General features: G+C 44.8%; 1 protein-coding gene across 1 annotated transcript in view; it reads left to right on the top strand.

Moving 5' to 3' along the window:
• The window catches only part of ERGIC1 (endoplasmic reticulum-golgi intermediate compartment 1), a 58,238-nt gene that overhangs the window by 5,337 nt on the left and 37,389 nt on the right, over positions 1 to 15,512 (top strand). The window lies entirely within an intron of this gene.

Here is a 15,512-nt window from a genome sequence, read left to right as displayed (position 1 = left end):
AGCAGTCAGATGGGCAGGCAGAGCTGTACAGACAGAGTCTATTGATGTTTGTGCCACAAATAACTGATTATACATGGTGTGCATGTATGTAAATATTTCTTTCTAAGTGCCCCTAGTGCATCATTTCTCTCAAAATATCAGCGGAGCAGAGATTTTTTTCCCTGAGTAAGTAGGGAAATATTAAAGTCTGGCTTTGTAGGAAAGTTTTGCATTGTTCCTTGTGAACTTTAACTGTCCTCCTTTGTTCAGTCCTTGGTGACACAGATGCTTCCTTCATGCCATCATGGTTCATTGCTGTGAAAATGACTGAATCACACTGTAAACAGAGCTGAAGCAATGCCACCAGCCTGGACGGGGAGCTGTGGACGTTGTTGAGCTTGTATTTTGAAGTGTGCTGGTGTATTTTTTAGGCATGTAGTTCAAATGGTGGAGGTGGTGAGGAAAGAATAGTCTTGCAATGAACGAAGGAGTGGGGAATCATCTGTTTTTCTTGTCTTCTGTCCAAGTACAAGCCCTGAAGTGATGTCTAGGTATTCCTGTACAGAGCCAGCTGCTCTCGAAATGGAAAACTTGGTCTGCCAAAAAATTAACCGCAGCCTTGCCACAATCTACAAAATCTTCCTTATACTGAAATGCCTGCGTATTTTAGTAGTAAATCTTATTTTTACTGAAATGCCAGAGTATTTCAGTAATAATCATGGCAGACACACAAGATGTAGTTGGCCAGTGCAACTCACTGAATTGTGTTTGGATGTTTGCTTTTCTGTTTGGTTTTTTTTGAAGGATGTTTCCAAATGAGATGTATTTAGTTTAATTCAGAGATGCCAGAAAGATTGGCATGTAATAGCAGAGCCTTCAAAATGCTCTGTTAAAATGTGCAGGCCTGTATTACTGCTGAGAGGATTTCAGGAGGTCATGATTCCTTAGTGTTTATTTAATTACATCCTAAAGCAGATCACCTGGCTTCCAAACTGTCCCTCTCTGCAGACCACCGTGTGCCCCTTAAAACATCAGTAATGTAAATGTGACACAGTTAATCAGTTAATGTAAATGTAATTGTTTTCTGATAAAAGTGAAGTCTTGAGCCTTACTTGGATTCTGTGTCATTCTAAATGAAACATGACCCAGCTGCACTGAAATCTGAATGTGGCTGCTGCATTATAACTGGTTATATCTGGACCAAAAACCAGTGGTAAACCTGCAAGTGGCAGCTCTTGAGTCTGTATCAGTTATGTTTTTTTAGTGAGCATCCATACAGATATTTCTGGGAAATTGTATCAAACCAGGGACTTGACTTGGAAGCTGGGCAATGCAAAAGAGTTGTACTTGCTTGTAGGTAACACACTTAAATGCAAATAAAAAGCAGGACTGAGTTGTGGAAGCTTGTACAGAAATTTTTGTCTTCTTGGATTGGAATTTAAATAGGACAACCTGAACTGGTCACTGCAGAGTTACTGATACTCTGGAAAAGTACAATATATTTTAATCCTTTGTATGGGATAGGAGTTTCTCTTGCTGATATGGAGAAATCTCTCTCTGCAGTAGGTATGGATTGGCCTGTGTGTTTTTGAGGGAAGCCTTATGAATATGGAGTTGTTTTCTTCACATATCACCCTCTCCCCCTTTTTTTCTTGATTCCCCAGATGTTATATTTGTTCATGCTCTTTTGTACCAGTCTCTGATTTTTGTGCTGAGCAAGTGCAGCTGGCACTTAAACCAGAAAGTAGCTTCCCCAAGTAAAACCTGCACATTTCTGATGCTAAAATATTTGTTCTCAGATCTTGTCCTAGGGTGTTCAGCAGTGCAAGGCAGCAGCAGAACCTTAGCGTTTTGTGATTCCTGGAAGCTGTGGGAAAGACTATGGTACAGCTCTTTTTCCATAGCTCTTTGGTTGTGTGCAGGTAAATTCTTGGAAATCACAGTCCAGCTTTGAATTTTGTTCAGTGTCTGCTGCAGATCAGGACTTTTGTTTATTTGTGGGACGGGAATGTTGCAGGAGGTTGAGGACCCTGAGCTGGCAGGTGTCCCACTGGGAAAAGGAGAAATGTTCACCACCAAGGGTGGAAGTGCTGGGGAGCTGCAGGAACCAGAATCTCTGAGCTGAAAAGGCTCTGGGCCAGGAAGGTTCCAGTCAGCTGATGGCATTCAAGTATCTGAACAATCTGCTTGGATTGGGGAGCAGCCATATATATGTTTCATGCTCTTCCCCATTCTCTGTGTTCTCCAGAAATGCTGCTCCCACTCAGCAGTACAATGGCTCTTACAGTCCAGCAAAGGGCTGGATCCCTTTAAATACCAGTCCCCTTACTTGAGCATTTTTATTTCATGACACTTGCCTCCTGTTTTGATGAAGCAAAGTGTAATTTGCTCACTTTATTAAAAATACATTTCTCTTCCATCCTTCATTTTGACACCTGCTTCACTGCCTAAAAGGAAATAAAATGCTTGCTGGCAAGACTCCACCTTTGAGTATTTGAGATTATACTTTCCTCCTCCTCCTAATTGCCTTTGGAATGTGTTTGAGCCTAACATTTTATTTTGAAGGAAAAAGAAAAGTGATGTACCGCTTCCTGTCTTCCATCCTTCAGTGTCACCTAAAATAGTTGCACTTTTGGCATATTGCAGCAATACAATTGCTGAGTATACTCCTGAGAGAACAAGGATATGCACTGGAAGAACAAAACCACAAAATTTGGCACGTGGTTGACAAAAAAGGTGTTCTGCAGGACAGCATAATAGAACCACAGAGCAGGCAGAAGGGAGGAGAAAAGAGAACTGGAATCAATCTAAGTGTGAGCAGAATGTATGAATTCTCGTGCCTTTTTTTTTTCAGCAGCTGCTGTGAGAATTGGAAGTGTTTTGTCCTAGAAATAGATGGGTTTGTTTTTCTGTCCCTATGCAGATCCTGTACCTGCTAAGTAACCAGCAGGCCAGATGACATAATGTGCTCAGGCTGGTGCCTCCAAGGTTCTCTCAGCCCCTTTCCCTAAATGTCCAGTTACCCAAAGGCTGGATTATATAATTAATGACAGTCCTCCTGGCCTAACCTTGTTTTCTTGTTCTCAGTACTCCTCCTTGTTTCAGACACTTCCTCTGTTGGTTTCATTATGTTCTTGGAATTGGAATTAAGAGGGAGGAGCTGGCTGGCAAGGAAACCTATTCCTACATTTCACTCCTGGGTTTGTAAGTGTGGAGAGCCAGCAGGTCAGAAAAAAAATCCTGCTTGCTTTGAAAACTGGTGTGATGTTGTGAGTGAGAAGTCAGTCATACAGCATTTGAAAAATTGCAGTCTTCACCTGCTTGCAGTCCAGATAAACTGGTTTAAAACTCCATCAGCCCCTCCACCTCCTGTCTGGTCCTTCTCATATCAGAGCTTGCTCAAAGTAATTGAGGATTAAACAGTTTCTGATGTAATTCTGAAGCCTTGAGAGTTTGTCCAGTAAAGCTGAGGTTGTGCAGTGTGTGTGTGTTAATGTCCCATTGTGTGTAAATGAGGCCTGGCCGATTGCTTAATGATGTGTGTAATTTATCTGCTGTTACGGGGGTGTTAATGTTATAAAATGTGTTAATAACTGCTTGGTATTTACAAGTATCGGCTTATTGGTCCGGCTTTGAATCTGTATTTGCATCTCCAGCTCACACTCAGGTCCAGGCTTTGGTGTTTGTGTATTCAGTGTTTATTTTCTGTGTGAAACTGCGATTAGCAGGATCACTTATCTTACTTTGCACATGCTTCAAAGTTTGTGTCCCAATTCACAAAACCATCGGGGGACTGTTCACAAACTGCTCTCCAGGCACAGCCCTGGTACTGAACCAAGCTCGGCTCTTGCAGAGCACATCCAGTTTGTTTTCCTAAAGCCACCTTCCTGCTGCTTTCCTTGTACAGACCTTCAAAGAGCCAGAGAATCACAAAATGTTCTGAGCTAGAAGTGACCCACGAGGATCATTGATCCAGCTCCTGCCTCTGGTACAGACACCTCAACAATTCCATCTTGTGCATCCCTGGGAGTGTTGTCCAAACTCTCCCGGAGCTCTGACAGCCTTGGTCAGTGCCCCATGACCCTCTGGGCAAAGAACCTTTTCCTAATATCCAACCTAAAACCCCTCAAACACAAGCCCAGCCATTCCTCAGGTAGAATTTGGAGCTCTGCTGGTTTAGCTTCAGATATTTGCAGCTTTCCCATCTGTAGATTGCCACGTGCTCGAGGAGAGGTGGGCAGATGTTGCCAGGTGCTGCTGTGCAGAATGAACAGGAGCTGAGGAAGAAAGGTTTAATTGAGTGGAACAGGAATTACACAGTGACAGAACAAGCTCAGGTCTGTTGGCTCCCACTGCTCATCCCGGGATCGCAGCCTGGCTCTGCCAGAGCTGTCCTGAGCTGCTCCCTGCACATCATGTTCTCATCTGCCAGCAGACAGGAAACATAGAAATGTCATCTAAACAAAGAATTAGCAGAGTGAAGGGCTCAGAGTCAGTAATTCTTATTTTCTGCCCCTGCTACTGACTTCCTACCATTGTTTTCCCATTCATTTAAACAGATTTCACCTACTTGGTTGGATTGGGGAGAAGAGTGATTGATTTTATTGTCTGTGCTGGGTTGTAGGAGCTAAGTGTTCTTGCAGAGTTGTCAGAACATGCACTTGCCTTTGGGTGGGAAGAAAAACATCTAAAGAAAGGATTTCAGAATTAAATCTTGCACTAATATTTCTCAATGAAAATAGAAAAAACAATGCTTTCTATACGCATGTAGAGTAAGGTGTCAGAATAAGGCAGCTCTACTGCTTCACCTATTTTAGAATTAATTTACCATGTGTAGAAATTCTTCTTTCTTTGCTAGATTTGTGAAGCAAAATTGGAGATTTTTGCCCAGCACAGGTACAGCAAGGAGCACAGGAACTGAAAATGCAGAGGGTGTTGGAACTCAGCACTTTTTTAGTATCAAGTGAGAGAAGCTTTGCTTTAAAAGGACAGGCTTTTCTTGATGCTTACCCAATTAAAGCCCATCCTTTCCTAGTTCACAGACTTGCTCCAAAATGCTGGTTCAACCAGGTCTGACTTTTTTCCCTGTAGCAGCTCTCAAGCACCTGGGGAATAATCCAGCCCAGGGCATTGCTGAGCAGTCTGTGTCCCTTGCCCAGCCTTCCTTTTATTCCTCTCCTCACCAGTCTGGTGATGCCCAGCCCCTGTCAGGGTCACTAAGCAGAGGGGAGCTGTGTCCTGCTCGTGCCTTCTCTGTGTCTCAGATCCCAGCTGTTCTCCAGGGCCATCTTTGCTGGTTTTTTTCACATATTCGGTCCTTTGGAGTGGGGTAACTGATCTTTCAGGCCATCTCTGCACACCCCAGCTGTTACACTGCTGAATAAAATCAATTTAAGAAGTAAAGACATTAATCTTTTTATCTCTGGTCCTTGGGCACAGGAGTTCTAGGGATGGTTTCAACAACTGTGAGCAGTGAAACTCCCCCCAGCTACTTCAGACAGGCGTCTGGGATTTTATTTTTTAAGTAAATGGTATTTTGCTAATCAAAAGAGTGCCTTGTGTGCAAACCTGACACAGCTGTGCTGTTTGTTCTACCTCTGTATTTCCCCTCAGCTTGAGCTGTCACGTTGAAAGCTAAATTGGTGGCTTTAGATTTATCCATTTTACAGAAGTAACAGCTTTGCTTTTCAAGATCTTACCACGAGTGTCTGATGTGCTTTGTAGGTGGGAATGAAGCCAGAAAAGTGTGTTCTGATAGAAGTTCCTGCCTGCCTTTGGTGGAGTGAGACTGTGTCTAAGCCTGCTTGGTTTGATTTAGAGCTAGGTGGCCTCTGAAGAGCTTAAAAGCCACCTGATGGCCTGTGCTCCTCAGCTGGTGTGCTTGGGCTCCTGGTGCCCAGCAGCTTTGCTGACAAAGCAGGGGTGAATTGTCCCAAAGTCATTGTTTGGGAGCAGTGACCCAAGGAAACAGAGGAACAGTTGCTGCCTGTTAAACAGCTTAGAAGTGATTGGATTTTTATTTAATTTTTCTTCCAGTAACGCTGGAGTATTCTGTATGCCTTCTTAGTTTCTCGTATCTATTTTGTGGTGTTTTTTGTTTTTTGTTTTTTTGTTTTTGTTTTTTTTATTTTTTTTTGGTTTTTTTTTTTGTTTTGTTTTTTGTTTTTTTTTTTTGTTTTTTTTTTTGGGTTTTTTTTTTTTTTTGTTTTTGTTTTGTTTTTTTTTTGTTTTGTTTTTTGTTTTTTTGTTTTTTTGGTTTTTTTTGTTGTTTTTTTTTTTTGGTCTCTCTTAAGAGATAAGTCTGGGGACAGCAGTTTCACAGGGTGGGCCAGGCTGGAGGGGCCCACGGAGGGTCACTGGTGCCACCTCCCTGCTCCAGCAGGGCCACCCCCGGGCACAGGGCACTGCAGCGTGTCCAGACTGCTCTGGAATGGGACTCCACAGCCTCTCTGGGCTCTGCTCAGGGCTGGCTCTGCCCAGGGCAGCAGTTCTGCCTCCTGGGCAGGGGAATTGCTGGGCTCAGGCCCTGCCCGGGGCTCTGGGGCCATCGCTGGGCCTGGGCAGAGCTGGGCCTGCTCTGAGCTCTGCACACAGGGACGGACAGGGACAGACAGGGGGACACAGGGACACACAGGGGGACACAGGGACACACAGGGGGACACAGGGACACCCTGGGACCCCCAGGGACACCCAGCCCCTCTCACTGGGGCTCCTCTCCAGGCTGAGCAGCCCCAGCTCCCTCAGCCTTTCCTGGGCACCGAGATGCTCCAGGCCCTTGCTCGGCTCCACAGCCTCCACTGGTCCCAGGATCTCCAAGTCTCCATTCCTGATCCAGAAGCTACAGCCTGAGGATCTGGTTTACTTCATATTTACGTGTTGGATGCTGGGGAGAGGATGGGGAATGCCATCCCTGGGTGTTCCAGGGGCTGATCACAGACCCCACCGAGCTGGAGGGAGCCAGGTTTTCTCTGGGGCATTTCTAATTCTCAGGCTTTGCTGAGATGAGCAGAGAAGCTACCTGAGAAGTCAACAGAGCACACAGAAATGCTCCTTGTCACTCAGCAGCATGCCTCTGGTGGGAAGGTTTCTCTAGAAATACCACTGGGGATTAAAGCCAGGGCGTTTCCATTCGTGTCTCCAGCCTGAATGATCCTGCTCTGACAGCAGGCAGAGCTTCCTTTTGATACCATGAATTCACATGGAAAATAACCAACATGGCCTGGGTTTTTTCCTCCCCTTCTGCCTCCAAGCTGCATTGATTTGGGGAAGGGGAGAAGGGAAGCTGAGACAGGGTGGTTAAATGCTGTTCTCCCCTTTGTAACACCAGCCTCTTCTGAAGTGTTCCTGGAGAGATAAAATGGAGTCTGTTTGTGCACAGTCATCTTTGAATGTCAGATGGACTTAATCCAAGTTATATTTACCATGACTGAGTTTCTCTCTGCCTCCCATGTCCTCCTTAAAAATGATGAAGTGTTTTATGCAAAGTGGATTCTCAGCTGTAATTGGTATCTCTGCTAAGAGCCTTAATAGTAGCAGCTACTGAATGAATCATAGTCCATAAACTCTTCTGCTGTCTCTAGGAAAGGGTCTTCCAGAGGTGGGAGCAGCAGGAATATGAGGAAACAAAGCTGTGTGGTGGGATGGGGGAGACTCTTCAGAACCATTGTTGCAGCTCATTTCATGTGCACTCAGACATATTTCCTCAAGTGGGGCTGAGGTTTCTCATTCTCTTCTTGCTTCACACCTGCCTTGGTTTCCTGAATTGCCACTGCAGCTCTTCTGTCGTGAAATGAAACTTCAAAATAGCCCCAGTTATACAAATCTTGTGGGAAGAGCTGGTTGTCTCTGCACCAGGTCTGTGGGGGAACCCGAATAAAGGGGATGGAACCAACCATCTCTGCTCCCTGCTCAATAAAACAACAAAAAGATTCAAGGAGGCAGGTAGGAAATGGTAAGAGGAAGAACAGAAGTGTGTCGAGTGACAAACCCCAAGGTTATGTCCTTGTCTCCAGGGAAAACTAATCCTCAGAGCTGAGGATGATTCGTCTCTTTAAAGGCACTTAAATAGAAATTGTAGTTGGCTGGATTCACTGATATCTACATGAAGTAATTAGAGAGGCTTGTGTAATTCTGAGGGATGTGGCCTAAAAATGAATTTGTTTAGAATGTCTGACAGACGCTCTCAAAGAAAAGGCAGTGGATGTTTTCAAGCCTGTTATCAGACAGACCTGCTTCAAAGTGACTCTTATCAAAAACCAAATGGGTGCTGGCATAGGCTTGACTGTCCAGGGCTGTGTTTGGCACCTGCCTTGCTCTCTCTGTGTCTTCCATTTTTGTCATCAAAAGCCATCTGGGATTGTTGTTTTGAATAAATGTTCCCAGAAGTGCACAGTGCAGCAGTTTTTCTGTCCACCTGAAGAAGAAAACCAGTGTAACAAATAGAGTACTTTATCTTCTTTTGGCAAAAAAACACCTTTTTTTTTTTTTCAAGACTGAGTTTTTTAAAACTTAGTGTCTGCATGGGCTGCCTGTGTGTCATTTCTTGAACATGACAAGTACAGTGTGTAACAGCAGAAATTCTCTCTTCCACGTTGTAACTGGGTTTACTGGTGAGTGTGTCATGAGTGGACTTTGTAAAGAACAGGCAAGCTCTTTGTTTAGTCAGGAATTGGTGTGTGTGGAGAAACAGTGACCTCATGCCTTCTTGGCTTCTTGAGATTGGAGGTTTGCAGCCATGCTCTGATCCCCTTTGCAAGGAGGACTGGACAAATGGGGGAAAGCTGCAGCAACATTTCACTGGAGTTTATCTCCAGTTTGCAGCTCCTTGCTGACCCATGGGGAGGGGCATCACCAGCAAACAAGCAGAAGGGTAAACAAGGTTTGGTAACTGCTTTAACCCGCTTGTATTCCCTGTGCAGTGGCAAGGAAACAGTTCTAGCATGAAAAAGCTTCTCCAAGGCCAACTTAGTCTTCTTTCACTTTAGAGAGCGGAGAAAATTGCCTAAAAAATGCAGTGTTAGCTGCTGTGCAAGGTTTAGAGCAAAAAAAGGAGAGTGGTTTTGGTGTGACAGTCATGTTTTCAAAGGGGCTGTGCAAAGACAGACTTGTTCCTGCCTCGGGAGTGAATTAATTGTACTGCAGATACATAAATTCTGTGTGAGATGAGGGATCTCCACAGAAATCTGAGTGGTGCTGCCCAAATCAGCCTCCCACTGAAGGGCTTAAGAGAGGGGTTGTTGTTTCTTAGCTTCTTTGTGCTCTTTTTTCAACTGGAGCCCTTGGTTGAAGGTTTTTGTTGATCAGGAAGACATCTCAGCCTGGAAAGGTGAATTATTCTTTATTTCCACCCCATGTCTATGTGTTGTAGTTGTCTTGCCTTTCTCTTTCTCAGCCTGCAGTCCATCTGTTTCTCAGGGAAGTCATGTTTCTTACCAAGAAGGAAACAATCAAGGATGGCATTCCTACTGACCCTAAACCCCTTGTTTCAGAATCACAGAGTCCCAGGATGGGCAAAGGACCACAATGGGTCACTGGTCCAACCTTTTACATCCAGACAGTTCTGGAATATCCCCAGCGAGGGAGACTCCACATCCTCAGCGTTGACTTTTTCTCTCTGTATTTGATAATTCTCCCAGTAGTTCAGTCACTTCTGCTGTAGAATTGCCAGGTGCTTGATTAACTCCATAGTGAATTCTGTTTCTGCTGGAAAACGTGTTGTCCCTGCAAGTCACTTCAAATTTTTTGTTAGTGAAACAAATTCAGCAGCACCAGGCTGTCTCATTTGTTCAAAGAGATCTCAAAGCTACTGATGTGTAATAAAATTAAGGTAGTTGTTCACTCCACACTGGACTCGTTACTGAGAGTGAGTAATGTCACCAGGAATTAGTGACCTCAGCTCCAAATGTGGTATCTGCTGAAAAATAGATGTCACTTCTTCAAGCTGGTGAACATGGGAGGTGGAGAACCAAGTGTTGTTTCAACACCCACATTCTTCTGGGTGAATCACAGCCATGGACCCTTTCTGCTGAGCCAAGATGACAATGGTGTATTTACACCACCACTGACCTGCTAAAAGTGGAATGTCAGCCATGATACTGGTTGAGTTTTTATTTTTTTTTTTAAATCATCTTTGACATCAAAAATGTAATTTGTTGTAGGGAATGCTCACAGCCTCTAACTTTCAGGACGTGCTGAAGTACCTACAATAGAGCCAGTATGCTTCAAAAAGAAGACTGATGTTTAAGTATTTGGTTCTCCTGGGGAAAAACATAATCTGCCTGAAGAACAAAACCATTTTTCCCCTGTCTGTGAGCATTAATTTCTGGAAAGGGACAAAAATTAATCTTTTTGCTGCGGATTTACAGTGCCCAAATTCTGTTCTGTGACCAAGTGCCAGATGAGAATGTGTTACAGTTCTGCTTGATTAACTGGAATCCAAAATACAGTGCAAGAGCTCCAAAACAGCCTTTCCTTGGCCCCTCAGGTAAATCAGGAAAACCAGACCTTGCAGAATGGTACAGGAGAACATTCCACTGCTGCTCACTCCAGAGCTTCTGCTGGGTCTTTGCAGGGACTCCACGCAGGCATCAGTGATTTTGGGAGAAATTCAGCCCTGGTGCCATGGCCAGTGCATCCCTCCTGTCTTTGTGCCAGGGAGGGATGGGCAAATGCTGGGAACTGAAGGAGGAATTAGTGTTTTTCCTTCTCTGATATGAACTGCTTTGGGTATCAGTTTCCCTTAGGTAAAGGGCATTTGAATTTAACCATTGTCTAGTTAGTTCTACTTAAAAGTTATTGGGTCTTTTTTTTTTTGCCTCACATTCTTTGCTTCTTGTTCATGAAAAACATAACAGCGTCTTACAGAGTTGTTAAAAAAGCTCTTTTCAGATTCCAGAGATGTCAGAGAGGATTCTTCTGTTTGGAGGTGTGGAAATCTTCAGTGAAATAATGTATTTATTACTTCATTTCCTGAAATATTTCGGGTCCAAACTTGAAACTGTTCAAGTGTACATAAAGCCCTGGCAGGCAGCTCCTGCTGAGGGAGTGAGCTCATCCTCTGCTCAGGAGAGGCAGCTGAAGAATCAACTCTAGAAAAAAAAACCTGCAGTGTTTGGGACCTCTGCCCTCCCTGCCACTCACCCAGCACTGGCAGTCACAGCTCAGGTGAGTCCCACCTGCAGAGCTGGCCCAGCACAGCAAGGAGCTGGAGCTGCTGGAGAGAGCCCAGAGGAGGCACCAGGGGATCAGAGGGATGGAGCAGCTCTGCTGGGAGAGCTGGGAGTGTTCACCTGCAGAGGAGAAGCTTTGGGGGTGACACAACTGTGGCTTCACAGTGCCTGGAGGAGCTGCAGGAAGGATGGAGAGAGACTTTACAAGGGATGGAGTGACAGGACAGGGAAGAATGGCTTCAAACTGACAGATAGTAGGGTTAGATTGGATATTAGGAAAAAAATTCTTTCCTGTGAGGGTGGGCAGGCCCTGGCACAGGGTGCCCAGAGCAGCTGTGGCTGCTCTGGATCCCTGGCAGTGCCCAAGGCCAGGTTGGACAGGGCTGGGAGCAGCCTAGGACAGTGGAAGGTGTCCCTGCCCGTAGCAAGTGGTGGCACTGGATGAGCTTTAATCTCCCTTCCAACCCAAACCATTCCATGATTCTATGATAAGCTCCTTTGAGGGCCAGCACAGCTCTTTCTCCTGCTCGTGGAAATCTTTTTGGCTGCCCCTGGATCCCTGGAAGTGCCCAAGGCCAGGTTGCTGCCTGGGATAGTGGGAAGTGTCCCTGCCCATAGCAGGGTTTGGAATGAGATGCTCTTTAAGCTCCTTTCCAGCCCAAACCATTGTGTGATTCTATGATATACTTCTGTCTGAAATAAAAATCTGAGTAGCAGCAGCCCATATTAGTGTAGGTACAGATTTTGAAATCCTTCTGACACTTGCTGGCATTTGAAATGTGCCACCCTTTTGTTTGGCTCCTTGAGGTCACCACCTAGATCTCACCTCACTCCTTCCAAGGGGGCTGTGGCACTCCTGTCCATCAGGGAGCTGGAGTTCTGCCCCAGACCTGCCTTAATCACACAGAGATTTGTGAATTCTCGGTTTGAGCCTGGTTAGGAATGACCCTGCTCATCTCTGTGATGCTGTTTTACCAGTTTGTTGACATTCCCACCAGGAAGGTGAGAAAGTTTTTTTTGTCGTGTCCTTTCAACTCTTGGATTGATAAAAAAGTATTGTAGCATTCCCTCATGTTATTTATGGATGTTGGTTCCTGCAAACCTCTGACATTTCCAAACGGGCTTTTTTTATTTCTTTGTTTGCAACCCTGCTCTCCATTGAAAGAAAAGACACTATAGATGTGTCAGGAAATTCCTTTGTTGTACTGATGACAGCCTAATTCTATCTTTAGCCTCATATTCTGGAATTGCAAGGCCCAGCCTTCCCTTTATGAGAACACGTATGACCTGGAGGAAGAACTTTCCTAGCAGCAAGTTTGTTATTTCCACTCTGAAACGATGTTAATTGATCAGCTCAAAGATACAACTTCGCCTTACAAGTCTCGCCTTTCTGAGGGCAGGAAGAAACTTGCCAACAGCTAAATATAAACAACGTGCAGTGGAAAATGCACATGTGCCTGCTGTGGGAGTGTGAAGTGATGCTTCCCTCCCTAAAGCAGGATGAGCTGCAGGTTAAGGGAGTTCACTGAGCAGTTGGAAATCTACACACTGGTTCCTCCTGGTCACAGAAGATGACTCCCAGACCCTGGCAGTGGCTGCTCAGGGTGGCACAGGGTGTGTGTGCCCTGTGAGCTGCCAGGTGCAGCCCCTCTGCACACCCAGTCTCCCTGCAGCATTGCTAACACCTTCCACTGCTTTGGCTACAGCAGCTCTTGCAACAGAGCACAAGGTTCCTCTCTGTTCCCAGGCTACAAATACTCCTCCAAGTGACCAATGCCTCAGGAACCTGGAGGCTTGTTGGAATTTTTACTGTAGGTGCTTGCAGAACTCTGACCTGAGGGCAGGTAAAACCTGTTCCCCTCTGCCATGCACACAGCTCCACTGCCTCCTCCCTCCTGCATTACAAATCATCTCTGGTGTCTAATCCTCATTCTCTTCTCTTCCCAGCACAGTGTAAGTGCTCTCCTGGGATTGCTTTCAGTTCTGGGAGGTAGGCAAAGAGCCAGTGGCAAAAGGAGAAAGGTTTTTCTAGTGGAGGCAGATTTTTAACCCTTAGGTCTGATAGGACCTGCCACAAATCTCTCATTTCTTGGGGTTTTGGGTCTCCTGTTAGAATAACTCTAGGTCTGATAGGAGCTACCACAAATCTCTAATTTCTTGGGGCTTCAGGTCTCCTGTTACAATAACTCTTGTCAACTTCACAGAATTGTTTGAGACGTTTGCTTGATTGACTTATTTCTATAATTATATGTAATTAATGAAGCCTTCTTTGGGCTTCTGTCCTCATTGCTAGCATTTGATCTCTGGTGACTCCCCAAACATACTTTTCAAGCTGTCATTGAATCCTTTACATTTCATCTTTTCTTCTAACTTGGAGTTTAAATAGAGTGAAGAAGGTGGCTCTTTGTCCTGGCCATGCCATCTCCCATCATTCTTCTCAAACTTTGGTGCCATTTGGGTTTCCCCCTTGCCCTTCTCTGAGTGCATAAACCCCACTGCTGTTTTCAGTAACAGGGATCAGACTGAGGAAATTGTATAAATTGTGACCAGTGTCAGGTGAGAAGTTGCCTGGAACCCTGAGGACTGTTGTTCCTGTGCCAAACTAGGAACCTTCCTAGCTCAGAACATGTCTTTTTGATTGTTCTGTCAGGGGACTTGCACATAGCCAGTCATTTTTCTTTTGGGCTGGTGATCATTTGGATTTGCTGGTATCACACATCAGTGAGCAAAATCTAACTAGCAGCGTTTGCCTCTTATCCCAAACTTGTCTTTTTTGATTGTTGTTTTGATCATTCCAGCATCCTTGTGCAAGCTTTAATACACCTTCCCTCCTTCCCTTCCCTTCTGCTTAGGTCAGGTTCTGGATGTCACCCTTCAAGCTTCTGCTTTCATCCCTAAAACCTTAATTGAGCACTTTTTGTAGTATCTCTGCCTAATCCAAGCTTACTTAGGCCATGGAAAAGTTAATTTGTGGTGTTGGGTGTTACTTATGTGATGAAATGACAATCTCAGAGGAGAAAACTCTGCCTCATATGACATCAGCTTTCCAGTGAGTTGTTTAAAAAGCTGGATTTTTTTTTTCTTTTAAAGCTGTGATGGGCCATCATTTCAATACTAGTAAATATTTCTGATGGTGGGAACAAACTTCCTTTTATAGTATCCACACGCTGCTGTTTTTACTGAATCCAGCCTGGAGCTGTTTCCTATTTCTGAGTGTTGGCTCACACTCAGCAGCTCCTGGTGTTCACGTGCTCTGTCTCCCTCTGTGTCTCTCTCAGCTTTTTTAGCCTTGTTGATCTATTATTGTGACTTTGGCCAGACGACGCCAGCTTTCAGCATTTAATGGGCTGGGAGAGCAACAGCTTCCTCTGCCTGTGAGACCATGATGTCATCAGCTACTTTGGGTTCTTTCACCATCCTGATGCTTCGGTGGATGTGGAAAGAATGCAAACAGCACTTTCCAGATGTTCTCGGGGCAGCTGGAAAACCATACATGGATTGTTTGGTTGGGGAATATTGCTGGTCTGTTTAGGAGACAGCAGGGAGAAGGGTGATGAAAACACAGCTCCTGTGCAGCAGTGCTGTCAGGGGTCTCTCAGAGGGTTGTTGGGGTGTTAAGTGATGGCACAGCTTATTCAGGACTCCAGCTGGGCAGCTGAAATATCTTCCTACCTGCTCTCCATTCCCTCTCTTCCCTTCCTTCCTCCAGCTTCAACTCCTGAGTGAAGCACAGCATCTTCTGATCTCCTGCAAGGCAAATGTTTTGTTCATACAGTTCCTCAGAGTTAGCTCAGCAGTTGAAGACTAAAGAAAAGAACAGTTATCTAGTTTTTAAACTCCCAGTAAAATATTTGATGTAGTAGGAGCTACTGAATAAACACAGGGGTGTTTCATCTTGGTGCAGTGTAGACTGGGAATTTGGAAGCCCTCTCTGGGGCTGGAAAAAGCATCAGCTCTCACCCGCTTGTGGCATATCCAAAAAAGTCTATTTTTAGGGAGAACCGATCACTTCCTTCTTTAGGGTGGGTGGGTGGGTGTTTTTAATGCATTAATTAATTTTTATTGAGTGATGGAAAAGCTGATGTCAGAGCTGCATTGCGGTTGGGCGTGCAGGAACACAAGGTGGTAGGAAATAATACAGCTAACACATGAGGGCAGGGAGAGTTTAACCATGGGCAGTTTAAAATAGCAAAGCTGAGTCCTGTGGATATTAAAAACTATGACTGAATCAAAACAACTGGCTAATATTAAACTGGGCTTAGCTGGGGGAGGAACAAACCTGTTGGGTTAATTCTGTTGTGGTATCCAATGTCCTAGGGATTTTTTTATCTCAACACCTGGATTTCTGACTTAGGGGTTGTCTAT

This window comes from Vidua macroura, chromosome 15 (assembly GCF_024509145.1).
Source record: "Vidua macroura isolate BioBank_ID:100142 chromosome 15, ASM2450914v1, whole genome shotgun sequence".
NCBI classification, from domain to species: Eukaryota; Metazoa; Chordata; class Aves; order Passeriformes; family Viduidae; genus Vidua; species Vidua macroura.
This window is presented reverse-complemented; position numbering and strand designations above follow the sequence as displayed.